Below are 17,433 nucleotides of genomic sequence, written 5' to 3'. Positions count from 1 at the left end.
GAATCACAACTGATGTAGAATTTTCAGAACAGTCTTCCTTTGTATCTTAAATTCATTTTGCAGCTGTGATTCTCTTGAGTAGGACAAATAGTCAAGCCTTTTTTTTTGGAGGGGGGGGGGGGGGGGGAGATAAGGGAGGATAGGGGGAGGTGTTGAAATAAATTCAAAACATAGCAAACTTACTAGAAATATAAATTATTCCTAGCGCATAAATTACTTTGTCAACATTAAATTTCACCTGCCATTGCAATTCTCATAGTTTACTTATGTCTCCTAGAAACAGTGAAACTATTGATAAGGTCTGATTTAGAGAGAGGAAGGTGAACTCCTCTCTTTTCATGTGACTTTCAATCCCATTTTCAAGTTTTACAAAAGTCCTGATCCTTCATTAAAGTGAGGTGAGTTTTGCATGTTAAACAGTGATTTAGTCTCTTCACTATGTATAAAGATCTTTTCTTGCTTCTTTAAAATTATAGCATTGATTTGGCAATGAATGAATTCTATGTGAAATTCTAAGTAAATATATTAAAATATTTACAAGATGAAACTACTTATAATTGAATTCTCTTATAGTATGCACCATCAGTATGTTTTTCAGCCAGGAAAAATAATGTTAGGCAGCTTGTTCCAATGTTCTATGCATTCAAACGCACTGAAAGCTCTATTGTCAAAATGGGTAAAAATTATATACATATATATATAGTGTAATTTATATACATATATAATATAATATATATATAATGTATTATGTATTATATATATTTATCTAAAATATCATTTTAAAGCAATTATATATTTTAAGTTATGATATCTATTGTACATTAATCATCATTGCATTATTATTGCATAGATTCCTTAAAAGCATTCAGTTTCTATATCCTTCTTGTAGGGCTTTACCACGTCTAAGCTTACTTATCCCAAACCTTATTTCTGAATCTCCTGGATTTATAACGTATAAGTTGGAGATAATTACAATATCTCTGAGATGTTTGTTTAGTCTTTTTCTTAAATTACTTCACTTCTAACCTTGTTGTGACTTTAGAATTTTTGCTAAGTGCTGGCAGAGGCCTCATGCAAAACAGGGTAAGCACCATGGTTGTCGTCAGCACTGCTGTCAGCTGCCTCAGAGCAGCTGTCATACTGTGCATTGCTTCTAAATAGCAAAGGTAGGAACTCCTGAATTAATTTTTTATCCATGAAAGATGCATTTTGTGGCATCAGATCTCTACTCCAGTGGGAATGCTCATGTTTGCAGATTGCTAAACTGCTCATCTAAGTAGCATTGTTACTCTCTGTATGCTTCTAATCAGGTTTTCATTTAATATTTTGCTACATGGGAGTTGCACAATTCAGGATCGGAATGGCTGCAGATATCCATGTGGTCATCAAAGAGCTCTTATTAAAATGGGGCCTATCTGTGAGGCATCCAGATATAAAAGGACTGCTGTGGGTGACAGCACAAAGTAGACAGTTATTTAAAATGTAATTAATGCACAGCATATCACAATGCATGACCCAGCAGGTATACCAGAGGGTCAGTTTATCTAACAGTTTCACCTCTAGCAGACTATATTCAGCAACATTCCACTTTGCCAAATTCCAATACTTTCAGCCAACACTTCCTACATTTTGTCTCAGTCTGATGTTCCTCTCCAAGTGACCCAGAAAAGGCACCTCAATATTGCAGGGCTGAACAAAGCCTTCATGGACAGCCAGCAACATTGGATGTAGAAACCAGAAAGATTTTATTCCAGCATTTCTGATTTGATTGCAGGGAGAAATAAATGGGAGACGTGAAAATAATTTCAATGGCTAAGCACAAAGAGGACTGTAGAAAGATTTAGTGACCTATTAACCTCTTGCAAAGCAACGTATTGCCAAAAGAATATTTTTTTAATTTGTTTTAAAAAATTCAGAGCTTCTAATCTAGTCGTATGAGCCAGAAGGTTGTTTTAGCAGAGAGCTGTTGCCATGTTCTACTTGCCGGACTGCACTGCCTGTTGGTAAAATGAATCCTGGGGAGTTCTGACATTTCTAAACTAATGCTTTGCATTTCAATCTTTATTGTGTTCGTATTTCTTCTAAAAGTCAGAATAATGCTCATTATGCTGAATTTTAAGAATGACGTGACACAGTTTTACATTTGTGGTTTAGAGCGTGTTTGTGTCTCTGAGCACACTGTCCAGTGACGAGCTGCAGGGCCAGGCTCAGTATCACAGTTCACATTTCTCTCATTGGGCTCCTCATTAAATTCTACCCAGACAGTCCCCTACCCAGTAACTCTTACTGTAGCTCCCTTCTAATTGGTGCAATTTCTCTTTCTCTCCCACAGAACTGCCTGAGGCCCAGGATAAGCAAAATCTGTTCCTTGCCTGGTGACAGAGCAAAAGGCTAAAGTCCTAAATGCAAGAATTTCTGATTGATGATGGAAATGTATACCACATACCAGCCCACTGTCTATGATTTAGGTCCTTTCAGTACCAAAGATGGCACTTTTTGGTATGCTCAGACCATTACCTATTAGCAAGAGAAAGCACTGGAAATGTCAAAAACGTATTTGGTGCATGTTTTTCTCTGCCTGCAGTAAAAGTATCTGAATTCATTGTATTGAATTGGAAGGTACTTGCTGGTGAGATACAAGAGCACATAATAACCATTATTTCTTGAAATTCTCTAAAATAGACAAAACGTAGGCAGATAGCGTATAAACATACCATAATCAGGAATGTGAAGAATAAAGAATTTGTGCACGTGTGTTTGGAATGTTACTGGCACTTTGCTCATATCTGCCTCTTAAGAATAACAAATGAATTTCCGTTTTTGAATCATACTCCTTAATTGCGTATTTTCTCAGTGTGTTTATATATATGTATGTATTTATGCATCTGTATGTCTCCCTACGTAGGTAACTTCATAAATAACTAGAAAAACATTGTGGTGGCTTTATACAGCATGCATTAACATACATAGCAGTAACATCATGGCTATTTGAGAAAAATGAAGTAACTGCAAGCAATAAAAAGATTTTTCTTGAAAAAAAATTCTGCCTTATTTTCTTTCAGTGATTATACAGCAAGTGTTGGACAAGTCGCCTAGTTTTCAAGTGAGTGTTGAGTGGTCCAGTTGGTATAGGTCAGTCTGCTGTGTGGTAGAAAAAGAGAGGAGTCCTCTCTGGTTTTGGTGGTGGGGTTTTGTTTACTGCTGGAGAGAAAAATCAGAGGTTGAAAAGGAGGGTTTGATTTTATTTTTTGTTTTTTATCTTTTCTGATAAGTTAGCACTGTGCAAAGTACTTACCCTGGGTGATGTGTTCTAGCTGTCTGCATTTAACAGAGCTACCCTAATAAATATGCAATGACAAGGTCACTACTCTTTTCCTTTTGTGTACCAGACTAGAACAACTGTTGCTTGGTCAAGAAAGGCAGCAAGTTTTTGATAATAATATATTCACATAAAACTACATGATTACCATTTCACTTAGTATAAAAGCACGTGTGCAGTAGACACTTTGCACTCACTTCTACCCTTCCATTTCATCGTTCATTCACTCTTTCACCTTGTCATCTTTATCACTCCTTGTTTTTCAGCTCTTCAGTGAAAACTATGATCTGTTCTGTTTTACCAGAAGTTTCTGGTTAGTTACTCTTGGACTTTCCTATGAAACAGGAATATGGAAATGGAAAGAAACCTAACACCTAGCTGAAGCGTTAAGCTCTGGTGGGCTGGTGCAAGGCTGCCACCCTTTCCCTGGACACAAATCAAAGGTCAGACAACAGCATTAACACATTCTGTCTGTCAAGTTTTGAGAGAAATAAAAAAGAGCATACATTCAAACTCATTTCCACTTAAGCTCCATAGTACATCAATCTAACTTCAAGAAGTCCTGCATTCTTTCACTCTCAATCACTTTAACTGAATACTGTATGTATACTGTATCAGGTATTGTTTCCAAAGCTGATGGTAAGATATATGTTCAACAAAGGAAAAAGTCAAACGCTTCTCCATTTCACTAATATTTTCAAATACAATGAAGTATCATTAGAATCGCAGAATCATTAATGTTGGAAAAGACCACTAAGATCATCTAGTCCAACCACCAACCCATCCCCACCATGTCCACTAACCATGTCCCTCAGTGCCACATCTCCAGGGCTCTTGAACACCTCCAGGGATGGTGACTCCACCACCTCCCTGGGCAACCTCCATACCTCACCACTCTTTCTGAGAATACTTTTTTTTTCTAGCATGCAATCCGAACCTCCCCTGGTGCAACTTAAAGCCATTATCTCTTGTTCTATTAATATTAGCTGGGAAAAGATATCAATTTCCATCTTGGTATAATCTCTTTTCAGGAGTTGTAGAATTCTAGCAGTCCTTAGAACTGTCTTGATAAATTAACATGTATTTTTTAGAAAGTAGAAGGTATTTGAGAAAGACTTACCGTGACATTTTCCTTTTACACTTAAATTAATTGACAGTTTTTCTTCTTGACCATATTTCAGTTTTCAGGGATCTTGTGTTTTGTTTTAGTAATGCACTGGAAGTGTAATGTTACCAGATCTGGAAAAGCAAAAAGAGAACAGAGTTTCAGTTTAGGCATTCACCTTTCTGGTTAGAAACACTTCTTTTAAATCTTTCATGTGAAATAAGAAGAGCATATCAAAATAAATTTCAAATTTTTGCAATGCTCAGCCTACAGGTAAATTATGAAAATCCCTACAGTACGTAGCTCCTGAGATGAATAATATTGTTGAGAACGTCAGATAAAAATTACATTTTAGACATATCTGCAAACTAGAATAATTCAAAAAGGCAATATTAGGAGGCATGCTTATTGCGGGAGTTGTAAAAAGGTGCAGTAAGCCCACTGTGACAGTTCCCTCCTGACAGCACTTGGGAAAGCTGCATTCATTCTTAACTTGAGAGCAACAGAGTTGATGTGTATCTATGAAAAATTTGCTTATCTTTTCAGAAAAAAACTGTGCATACAGGAGCCTAAAAGAGGTTAAAGGATTTAGGTACCTATGTAGCTGGGAGCCCTCTCCAATATGATTATTCGAGCTTTTACTGGCCATTGGTATTCAAGACCTGGCTCTCTGCACAGTTGATGAAGAGATGTAGTTTTAATTTCTAAGTTTAGATCCTGTAATGGGACTGACTGTATCCTGTAGGCTATTCTGGAAGTCCTGGTCAGCATGTCTCTGCACCTCCTGATGCTCTAATATCTTTAGGTTTTCTGAATCAATCGGTAACAGATGTAGCATAACATCCTCAAAACTGCTGAATGTTTCTTTTTTAACTGAATATATTTGTACTCTTTTGGTTACTGATAGGAGAAGGTAGTTGTGCTTGGTATTAAGGACACAGTACTACAGGTGTGGCCTCACCAGTATTGAGGGCAAAAATCATGCACTAGAGGAGAAGGTAAGTATATAATCTTGGCTTTTTAATGCCAATTTCAACCTGCCCCAAATAAATAAAGTTTTTTAAAAATATCCTTGCCTTTGCCCTTGGTTACTAACACAGCCTTGAGTAATGACATCTAGATGCCAATCCTAAACACTTTTTTAAGAGTTTCTTTCTTTCTTTATGCTTCTATTCCCTCATTCTGACTCTGGTCTTTTGTTACTTCTGTGGAATCTGGTTTCCCACCATTTTTTTCTCACTTTCTTAAGTATTATTATGGGTGACTGTGGTATATTTGTTTATTTTTCCTTTCAAAATCGACACTGTCGGCTTTGCTCTTCTATAGCTCCCATTCTGTTCTAACCTGTGCTTAACTGTGTTTCTTACTATAGTTCTGGTTGTATTGCCTCTGGAGTTTGTAGAATATAATCCAGGGCTCCTATCTGAGCTTCCCAGAGAGCATCAGTGGACATTCAGCTGAAACAAGATCCAATCTTCCTTTAGATTTCCATTTAGCTTTTTAAAGAATTCAAATATACCATACAATTTCACCACCAACCTCTTCACTGATTCCACGTTCTCCTGATGAATAGCTAGGCCTATGCAGAGTGAAACAACTGTCTGGAAGTACCAGAGATTAATTTTACAAGGAAAAAAAAAGCACCTGTTGTACTATTTCTGCTTTCTCTCATTCCCACTAAAGGTCCTTCTGCCACTGCATCTGCAACCTCTGCTTCTGTTTAGCCAAAGATAGCAGCCTATCCTGTTCTCTGAAGAGTTTCTCTCATTTAACTGGAATTTGTAGAGCAGACTCACAAAGGCCACAAACCCACTACATACCTTCCTTTCTATCTCTGTGTTACTTTGATAGAGTACTGTCAGATGGTAAGAGCCAGATCCATGGCATACAGCCTTCTAATTATTCTTCCACATATTTTTATTTTCATTTACTTTCTACTTTGCCTATTACATATACCTGTTGCTTGCTATAATCCTAGGGTGTCTGATGTTGTGTTTTGTCTGCGCTGTATAGGGCCCCAAGAGAAGGATCTCTATTACTTGGACCCAGTGAATTCTGCTGTCATATTCAATAAATACTTAAGTGTTTCAATATTTTGCATAGCTCCAAGTGAATATTTCAATATTCAGTATCAGATTCTGTATGACATGTATGTCAATAAAACTATTTTCCTTTCATTTTCTGTCTTATTAAACTATCTCTATCTCAGCCCGTGAGTTTTACTGTCTCTCCCTGATCCCACTGTGCAAGTTGTGAGCAAATGGCCCTGTTGTGCTTAGCTGCCTGCTGGGTTAAACCACAACATCATAGCAATCCAAGCAAAGCCAAATGATGTTGGGAAAAATGTGCATCTAATCAGGACTGAACACTTACACATACCTTATTGAAAAGAAGCATTTCTGAGCGAAGAACAGCCCTCCACTGTTAGTACAGGAAGTGAAGGAAGGGAAAAAGAGAAGAAATAAGAACTTCCTTTTATTTACCCTGTTCTTTTGTTGTCTTTGTTTGGTTGTTTGCTTTTGTGTGTTTTGTTTTTTTTTTCTTCCTAAAGTTTATAACATTTCATTTAATTCTTCTCATTTTCATTTTTTCCAAACATTTTAATTTTTTTGTTCTCACATTTATTCATCTCAGGCTGAGATTCTTAGTATTTACAGTTTCTTTTCAATGGGTACACTTGATAGAACAATATTATTCAAAATAATCAGGATGGACAGGATTTGCTCTAGCACTTTTCAAAGGACTCTTTCTCAGAGTTACAGAAAAAGAAATATTTTGGCTGATTGTTTTCAGTAATCTCTGCTTACTTTGCAGTCTTTGATATTCAGGAATTATCCCAAATACTGTCCACTGCTCTAAGGGGCTGTATGAATATGAAGCATCTCCTGCACAATGCAGTGTTGCTTTAAGGGGAAGAATTGCTACTTGGCACGTTGATGGGTTTTATGCTGGAATGGTGGGGTTCAGTACTTAGATGGGTTTCTGTAGACTATTAATAAAAATAGGAACTGGGAAATACCATTGGGTCCTACTCCAAAACAAATACTTCTACAGAAGGAAGTAATATGGGGTTTGATTGTATCTGCATGGAACGTATGAGACTGCAAAGAAAATAGCAGTAGATTTAGTAATTGAGATTTTTTTTTCCCCACTTCTCTTTTGCCTTAGCCCTTTAGGTAGTGGCTCTGTAGCAGACTTGTTGTTGTTCCAGATCTTGTACATACTAATGCTGCTAACATGCTTTGACATGTAATGAACATGTTTCTTATCATGTGTGTCAAGGGTGAATTAGCTGTTAGATACCCCTTTAATTTTTGTTCTGATCAGCTCAGATCATAGCCTACAATATCATCAGACCTTCAGCTGTGCCTTTTGTCTTTGTGTGAATTCTTACCCTGCACCTATGAAATTGGTCATTTTTTCTTCACCTAAACTGAATTGGATAAGAGCTGTAGGTGAACACGACCTCCAAAAATCAGGACTCACCACTAGCTTTCCAAAAGGATTCACTGATGGACATTTCTGAAGTATTAGAAGAAATGAATATGCAACAGGTTTTTTCAGATTAATTTCAGATTCATAAAAATCAGCAACCACAGTGGTTGCTGTGACTGCTAAGTATTTTTGAAAATCTACTTTTCACATGGGTTTTTTGGATGCATTACATTAAAATTTTTCTCCTATAGACAGTTACACACTTGTTTTGCTGTTGCTCACAAGCCAGGAAAACTGTACTGTGGACCCTTTCCAAACAATATAATTACTTCTGACATTCATAATTCAACTTCCAATCTGGTTTACTAATTCTATTTTCCTGTAATGCAGAAAGAATACCTTTATTCCCTTGGGAGACTCTTCAACTGAGATATGTTAGAAAATTTATCATATAACAATAATGACTATTTACAGAATATAAAGTACTCACAAGCATTAACCAAACCTAGTACCGTCTCAATAGCAAAAACATGAAAGATTTTTAACTTGCAGACATACACTGGGCCACTCTTATTTTTTAAAAAAAGGTTGGGATATTTTGTTTCTTTCTTTGAGGAATTGTTTGCTTTCTCTCTACTTTATAAAACATTCTCAAATAGGTGGAATTGCACATAAAATATTAATTCAGGCAGTGATTATATCATACAGGCTGTGTAGTCACGTGCATTCTTGTTTGAACTTTTCAACAGGTAAACAGCAGCTATTATTGCATGGCAAGAGGTGGTAGAGAGAGGAAATAATAATTAATGACAATTACAATAGCAGCTCTCTTGGGATTTTTAGTATCATGACCAAAGGCTAGAAGGAGCTGCTTTTAAGAGAAGACCTGTGGACAGAATCCTTAACCAGATGATCACTGACTCAAAACAAGTCAAGATTTTATTCCAAACAGGTAGATTTCAGTCACTTCTAAAGTACAAAGTATTTTAGATTGTCAATAATGAAATACTTACAAGTCATTTTAGACCCCTTCCCAAGGGCAAAGATGCCTTCCCATTTAGATAACTCATGTCAGTCTTTCTTGGCCAAATGCACCAAGCATGAAAAACTGAACATTTGGCTTTAAAACAGAGCTTTGAACCACAGGCATTTAAATATCACACCTGCAGGGTAATTCAGTCAGCTTTTGAGGTTTTTTTCTTTTTTTTTTTTTTAGAGATTTTCACAGCACGTGCATCTTTCTGAAATTTGCTCTTCACAGGAAATAAAAAACCAGCCTACAGGGTTCTGTTGGTCAACACAGAGAGAAGAGAGAAGCTCAACAATGGGTAGCTGATAGGGAGATAGGGAAATAGGAAGGGACCTTGAAAGAGAAACAAGAACAGTTTCTCATAGTGCTTCCTGCCACTTAAGTTTTCCATCTTTGCTCCCTGGTATCTGAAGTGGATGCGTGGGCAGCTGGGACAAAGCAGACGGTGGGGTCAATAGATGATTATGGTGCAGATCTTGTTGCGTTCTGTTCCCACCCTGTGTGATAGCTGAATGCCAAGTGTGCATGTTAACATTACTGAGTCAATTATCTCTTGGCAGTATGATAGCATGAGTTTCCAACCTCATGCTGGACTGGGTGGGTTTGCCACAGTCACAGTTTGTATCAGACAAAAGGAAATTCAAACATAATGGAAAATCAAGTGTATACAAAAACAAATCTCAGCAGTGTGAAGAATAGGACTGGGCCTCTCTAGAATTAACCATGGCTGTGGAAATTTGTGCATCACTGTGCTTTATTCATGTCAAACATGAACCAACAGAAATACATTAGTTACACCTAAGGAGTTCCTTTCCCTTGACAAAGCTAGGAAATTGAATACTCAGACTGCCCCTTTTCCTCCCTGTGCTTTTATGTACTCTAGAGTCATGAGATAAGTTATCACACTCATGGAAAATTGAGAGATTGGAGAATCGTAGAATAATAAGGTCATAGAGTATCCTGAGTTGGAAGGAGCCCATAAAGATCATTAAGGACTACTCCTCGCTCCACACAGGACCGCTCAAAATCCAAACCCTGTGCCTGAGAGCACTGTCCAAATGGTCCCTGAACTTCAGCAGCTTGAGGCTGTGCCCACCACCCTCTGGTAAAGAACCTTTTCCAAACACCCAATCTGACCTGCCCCGATGCAGAGATCAGCATTGCCACTCTGGTCCCCTCATGACAAACTGTAGGTCACCACAAGGCCTCCCTTCAAACTCCTCTGTTCTGAACTGAACAAATCAAGGAGCCTCAGCTGCTACTCATACATTTTATCCTTCAGACCATTCACCATAGTTGTCACTTTCCTAAATGCCCTTTAGAGAAGGCCATTATGTTGAAATGCAGGTGCAGCACAGACATATCTTTTGAGTTCTTGGCAAAGAAGACTTTCTCATCTTCTGAAAAGAATGCAGTACTGTGTCTATACTTCTGTGAATGCTCCCTGGAGAGAGAGAGAAAGCTATGCTTAAATTTTTTTTAAATTACCTGACCTTAGCACAGCCCCATCCTAAAAGAGAAAGGAATCCAAGGAGTAAAATCCTCCCTTTCCAGCAGCATGTTAGTTTGGCAACAATTTTGGAAGCCTGCTTTAAGCATGGAGAACCTTCTAGTTGCAAGAGCTTCCCACCAGATTTTATGGATTTCAATCCAAAGCTAACAGCTTTTGAAGAGCCTCCTCCTACACTCTCTTCTCCTTTGGCAGCCTCTACAGCAGTCATATGGAGCAAGGGATGGTATTTCAAAATGTTGTGGCTGGCTTGTACAACCCTATTGACCACATTTTGAATGAATGTTGCTACAGTATTTCATATGGCTGTTGTCTGGGGGCCTTTTAAGAATTTAGAATCATAAAGATTTTGCCTTAGGCTAGCAGCTGAACTTAGAAGAATGAGATCCTTAAACGATTTAACAGAAGATTCTTTTGGCAGGTCAATACAGACTTTTGCTTGATCTGCAGATCTGGTAAGAGAAGACAACAAAACAGGATGATGCCTGAGGATAAAGAATAATATGGAAACAATTATATATGTCATTCTCTACATTACAAGTTCACTCTTACTGCAAAAGATATGTTCAGTAGTGTGTACTTGATCTCAAAAAGGATAATGAAGAATTAATTGAGGTTCAACAAGAATGAATAGGGGCATGGAAAAATGCTTGTAAAAAGGGAGGCTGAATTAATTGAAGCTTAGAGATTAAGTGTGTGACTGCTTCAGTTCAAAGTAATGCTGGAACTGCCATTGATCTTAATAGAACGACATCAATGAGCAAACCGATTGAAGGTGACACAATAAAAAGGTGCAAAATAAAGATTGTGATAGTGAATCTGCAACTGCTTTAGAAGCAAGAACTAGGAACACTAAATAGCAGCAAGTAAGTTTAAGCCTTCTGATGAAATCAATGAATCACAGATTACATCACCTACAAGATTCATTAAGTCCAACTCCTGGCTCCACACAGGACCATCCAAAAAAAAATATCAAACCCCATGTCTGAGTGCATTGTCCAAATTCTCCTTAACTATGGAAGCTTGGAGCTGTGCCCACTGCCTTAAGCATCTTATTCCATAGCCACATCCTCTGGTGAAGAACTTCTTCCTAAAATCCAATCTGACCCTCCCCTGTCAGAGCTCCATGCCATCCCCCAGGGACCTCTCACTGTTACCAGAAAACAGAGATGATCACTGCTCCTCTGTATCCTGTGAGGAGCTGTAGGCTGCCATGAAGTCTCCCTTCAGTATGCTCTTCTCTATTCTGAAGAGAACAGGGGACCTCAGTCACTCCTCATATGTCTTGCCTTCAAGAGCACTTCACTGTTTTCAAAGCCATCCTTCGGATGCTAACAGCTTCACACCCATCTTACATTGTGGCACTCAAAACTGCTCACAGTGCTTGAGATAAGGCTGTGCAGAGCAGGACAGGAGAATAATCTCCCTCACCCAACTGGCAGTGCTGGACCTGATGCACCCCAGGGTACTGTTGACAGTTCTGGCTGCCAAGACATGCTGCCAATTCATATTCATCTTACTGTCAGGTAGCCAGAACCCCCAAATCCTTTTCTACAGAGCCTCTCTCTCTAGCCTCTTGTTCCCTAGTCTGCACATATAGTCTGGATTGCCCCATTCCAGGTGCAGAGTCCAGCACTTGCTGTTGTTAAAACTCCTGTGGTTGGTGATTGCCCAGATGTCTAGTTTGTCAAGATTTCTGCAAGGCCTCTCAAGCCACAGCAACTTCCAAATGTTTCTGCTCACCAGGTACCATTAGGTTTATGCTTCTCACTATCATCAGAAGCTTGAGGACCATCAACATTACTAGCAATTAGAAAAAGATTAGCTATTTTATCAAGAAAGTGAAGACATTGTGTTACAATGGTGTAAGGTAAATAAGTATACAGATGCTATACAGTATACAGAGAAGTTAGGCTGATAAGATTACTGTGCTAGAAAAGATAATCGGATATAAACGAAAGGTGCTCACCAATGTTGTATGCTCACAAAAACTCCACAAAGAGCAATCTCCAGGAATAGATCCTTCCTCAGTGGCAGTCTATCCTTAAATGGGGTCTAGGAGAGGTGGAGCCTGGCTCCACCCCTTTTAGTCACACAGGTGAATTGCCTTCACCTGTGCTCCCACAACTGACTCAGTGCTTGCCTCATGTGGGCAATCAGAGGTCCAGGCTGTGATTCAACAGTTCCCATACAAATGGCATTTCTAAAAAAGCATCAAATGGTAAAGGCCTTGGGACTCTTTCAAACAGTCAGACCTTGATGAATTTAGCATCTTCTATGTAACACCCATTTATAGGTTTTGAACTGAAACTGCTGTTCTGTGTTTTTGTATGCATGAAGCTTTGTTGATTCAGTAAGGCAGGAAACAAAATCCTACTCATGGTAAAAGGGCTGTCTTCAGAAGGCTGGATTGGGTGTTCTAGATCTGCCAGTCAACTCTTGTGTTTTTACAGCCTGGCAGAGGGAAGCTCTCCCAGGGTCTGATTCTTCTTAAATTATTGCCATTAAATTGAGGAAAATGCACAGGTGCATTTGTTTATTTCAAGCGTAGCTTAAATAATTCCTCAAGATGTTTTATCTATTCAGTAAGGAAGGAAAGGAAGTCCTTGAACCATAGATTGTTGTTTAGTCACAGCAATGAAGCGGTGTTTGTTCTCATTACTTTCCTTATTTTTATGGTTTCCTTCACCTCCTCGTTCCTTGCCCCCTCCCCACAGCCACATTCAAATATTGCTTTTAAATGTTATTTGCTTCCCCGCTCCCTTCTGTAACTCTGTCTTCATAGGGTTAATTGTTGTCATTCCTTTTTGAATAGTGATACAGTAACATTCTCAAAAAGAGCCCTGTTAAAGCCAAAGGACACAGGCTCCCATTTGTGTTTTGAATTGCACATGTGCATAGAATCACCACCAGCAGTAACAGAACCAACCCATGCCTGCACCTTTCAGACACTGGTAAGCCATTCTTTGATGTCACCTTTCCAGACTTCTGCTCTTGCCATTACACTAGGACTCTACTGCCTATGGCCATGGTTGGAGACAAACATCTATCTCTTCTTCAGTGATCCCAAGAAAACGTACATTGGTGGGTACGTTTTAGTGAGCTGATTTTAGAAGCATTTTTCTCCTTTTTGGCTTCTCTCCTTATTCTGTTCCTCTATATAGCAACCTTTTTTTTTTTTTTTTTTCTTCTCCTTGTCACTAATTTCACAGATGTGCTTGTTAATCATAACATTTTCAAGTAGTTGTTTGCTTTATTATTGCCTTTAAAGGGTAGACTACGAAAAAGGAGATGGAAAAAAAAAATGGCCTCAGTCAAAACCAGAGGAGAGGAACAAATAGGGGAGAAGGCAATCTTTTAAAAAGACATTATCCAGAGGAAAAGGAACTGTAAGGAATAAAAAGTATGACTCTTTATCTGTATAATGTTGCAATGTTGTAAAGTAAACCTGGGGTTTCTTTACAGGGCCTTCCACTCAAATATTGCCTAACATAGTGCAAGTGCATGATTTAAGTTGGAAACCAGCTGCTTTGATTAGCGTGTCAGATAAAGAAACTTCCCAAAGTACCTTCCAAAAAAACTTTTTAGATAAATCTGTGTTTCAGTACATCATGCAGCTATTGCAGAAGCATTAGAGCAGTATAGTTGCTACTTGGCCAAGAGGTCAAGGATTATTTATTTATAGTATATTGTCTTTACATTTCTCCCAGTTTAACACATTTTGGATTCTCTTCAATTTAACTTTATAATGAATTTTGTGAGACTTCCCAGGAATTGCAACAGCATAATACTACTGCTGCAGATGTGAATGAGCTCCAGTTTAACACAGATTTTCCCTTACCTTCTTTTCAGCATTTCAGAAGAATAAATTCTATCAATATGTTTAATGAACCCAGAATCAGTATCAAATTTGCGAAGTTACAAGCACTCAGCATACTTCACCAAGAACTATATAGAAAATTCAGCAGCACTGAAAATTTGATGAAAATTCAATGAAAATTCAGTACTGTTCCTGTACTGAAGATCTATTGACCTGACAGATAAAAAAGAAAGATACCCGAGTCATTTATGCTTTTTTTTTCCCCACTAAAAGAAAATTTTCTTCTGTCCCCATGATAGGTAGCGTGATGCCTTTGATTTATTGTAGCAGGGCCTTATGTTTGTGGCTGCTACTTGTAAGCAGAAACAGTGTTTTGTTTAAAAAAAAAAAAAAACAGAAAAGTAAAAAATGAAAACAATGCTCTGTGCTAGAATCAGGTGACTGATTTGATTCCAGTTTTGTTTTACTTGTCAGATTGCATGATGTAACCACAGGCTGAATGCAGGAGATGTATGACTAGCTTTGGCTGACACAGAAGCTGACCACGCAAGGGGAATTTTATAACTTACTACTAGAAGTGAAGTGAATTTTCAGAAACATTGCCTAAATTTTTATTTTTTTGTTTATAGAATCCATCTCTTATCTGCAAGTCAGTTCTGTGAACACACTCATTTCATTATCCACCTACTCTAATTTTGACAGAAGCATCCACAAAGATGCCCACTCTGCTTTGTTGTTAGATGTTGTTAAAAACAACATGTCTTCTAACACTGAATTCAAATGTTAGTAAAGAACTGTGCTTAAAATGAACAAAACTACCTATCTCCCTTTATGTATGTAAAACATGCCTGATAATTCTATTGCATTACTTCCAGTTTGGGGCATACAGGCAATAATGCCTCATGATTTTACCATTTATAGCTTTAACTTTGCCTACATTAAGCAGCTGCAGTCTTTTCCCTGGCAATGATCTATTGAGCATCTCTCACTTTGTTGATGGTTTTCTGGTTGTTTTTGAACCCCTACGGCAGGATGTGCCCTGTTATTTTTCACCTGATGTAGTCTGCTTTAGTTGCAGTTAATGGAATGAAGTGTAGGGCTTTTCTGCCACCATTAGGGTGGGAGGCGTACTGCAGCAGATCAGAAACAATGATGGAGGGGCCCTTGAACAGACAGTAAAATAAAGATTAAAACAGCACTTTCTTATTTGAGAAGGGGTTTCAGGTTTATGTAGCCAAAACAAAAGAGGTTAGAGCCTGTTATTCTTGTTTTGCAGTTCATCATTGTGGTTGAAATAGCAATATGAACAGTGAGTGATAATATACACATAGGTCACTCCAAAAGTAATGCCTCCTATTTACTTTTCATAGAGACTACAATGGAAACAAAAAAGCACAGGAATACTGTTTGATAGAGCAAATTCTCAGCTACAAAACACTGTTTTTTGACCATCACCATCATTAACAATACATTTCACTAGCAATGAAAAAGAAGCTGCATTTCACACTCATAACAATGTGCACTAGCAAAGGTGACCCACTGTCATTACCACTGCTGAAACACATCACCCACTGCCTCACTATGCTCACACCCACGGGTGAGTTTCCAGAAACATTCAGCAAACATCACTGAATGTCAGTAAGTCTCTTTTTTTTTTTTTACATGTCAGACACCATGCTGTAAGACTACCCCTCTGCCACCATCTGTTGCGTGGCAACAACATGTAATGGAATATTGGTGGGCAGGTTCAACTTCTGCTGCCATACTACCAACATCTACCTCTGACATTGTGAGCCAGCATCATAAAATCGGTCAACATTGCTCTCAGCCCTCTGAGCTTGTGGTTCATCCTGACACATTAATAAAGCTTCCTGCAAATTGGGCAACTGTCTGAATGGAGTCCAAGACAATCAGAGACTCCTTGGCTTGTTAACCAAAAACCGTGAGCTAGCAAAACCAGGAGAAGTATTTTCAGGGTCTTGCCTTCATCAAAAACCTAACTGTCCAGCATCCCACTTGCTCAACAGAGACAAACAATGTTACTTTTACACCTGTGTCAAAGTAAAGTCTGACATTCTTATTCAGGTTCATAATATAAAATGCAATCACAAGAGGAAATAAATGTTTTCAGTGACATACCTTTAGTAAATGTGGAAGAGTATGAGGAAATTATTGATATAAGACATTACATTTTATAGAATTATGGAAAATGGTTATATGGAAGAATATTTTTTCTTGTTCTCTCACAGACCTGTTCTTCACATTTCTTTTGGAAGGAGTCCACAGATATAATTACAGATAGAAAGAAGCATCTAGTATTGTAGGCTAAGAGCTGGGGAGTTAAGAGGACCTGTTCTTACACGAACCTGTAAGAAAATGTTGCATGACCTATATCAAAACCTATGGTATTACTATTGATAAGATTTCAGTTACGGAAGATTGATGTATTTTCTTGAAAGGAGACATTGCTGTACACCTGTTCACAATAATTAAAGACTTGAACTAACTCTTCAGAACTACTTTGAGTCTCCAGGAAAATGTGATTCCTTCAGAAGAGCACAGCAGTTTCCAGTAGCACACGGTTTTCATGGAGATAACAGATTTTAAGATTAGTACAGCAGCATGAACACTCCATGCCCCCTTCCCTCCCCTCAGTGTTCTGTAAGTGTGAAACTGTCTCTGAAAAAGATGATCTAAAGTTCCACCAAGGAGAGTGTTCCATATCCTTTGTTGATCTTTGGATGAGGACAGAAAGATTACCAAGTTGTTTGAAATCCTGATAATAAGCAACATCTGCTGCCACAGAAAGTGGGAATGCAGGCTGGCAAGGCTGGTAGGAGAATAATACCTTTTGACACTTTGCTAGATTGAATACTTTTCACAGTAAGTCCTTTTCTGGGGGGAGAGGAGGAAAGGGGAGATATTTAAAAAAGATTATTTGCCTTTTCTTTTTTACAGGATCTTATCAGCCACAGCTAGAAATGCCACATTACTGGAAGAGACTTTTGTTAATTTGTGCTCTATTTGCTTTTGTTGCGATGAGGAGTTTTTTCTGTTTTTTTCTTCCCTCAGGTTCACTACAAACGTTTTCACAGAGATCAGTATAGATTATCTCAAGACTCAGGAATGTGCAGTCAATAAAATATGAAGCAATTAAGCATTGTCTCCTCAAAACTTTAAAGAAAACAGGACTAGGATGAATCCTTCCTATTTC

At 38.2% G+C, this 17,433-nt stretch overlaps 1 long non-coding RNA gene across 1 annotated transcript in view; it reads right to left on the bottom strand.

Moving 5' to 3' along the window:
• Positions 1 to 4,438: 4,438 nt before the first annotated feature.
• LOC121110598 overlaps positions 4,439 to 17,433 on the bottom strand; it is a 189,397-nt gene continuing 176,402 nt past the window's right edge. The window contains exon 5 of the long non-coding RNA XR_005859271.1: positions 4,439 to 4,558. This is a non-coding gene — a long non-coding RNA (uncharacterized LOC121110598). The remainder of the gene's footprint in view (positions 4,559 to 17,433) is intronic.

The sequence above is a fragment of the Gallus gallus genome, chromosome 4 (genome assembly GCF_016699485.2).
Source record: "Gallus gallus isolate bGalGal1 chromosome 4, bGalGal1.mat.broiler.GRCg7b, whole genome shotgun sequence".
Classification (NCBI taxonomy): domain Eukaryota; kingdom Metazoa; phylum Chordata; class Aves; order Galliformes; family Phasianidae; genus Gallus; species Gallus gallus.
This window is presented reverse-complemented; position numbering and strand designations above follow the sequence as displayed.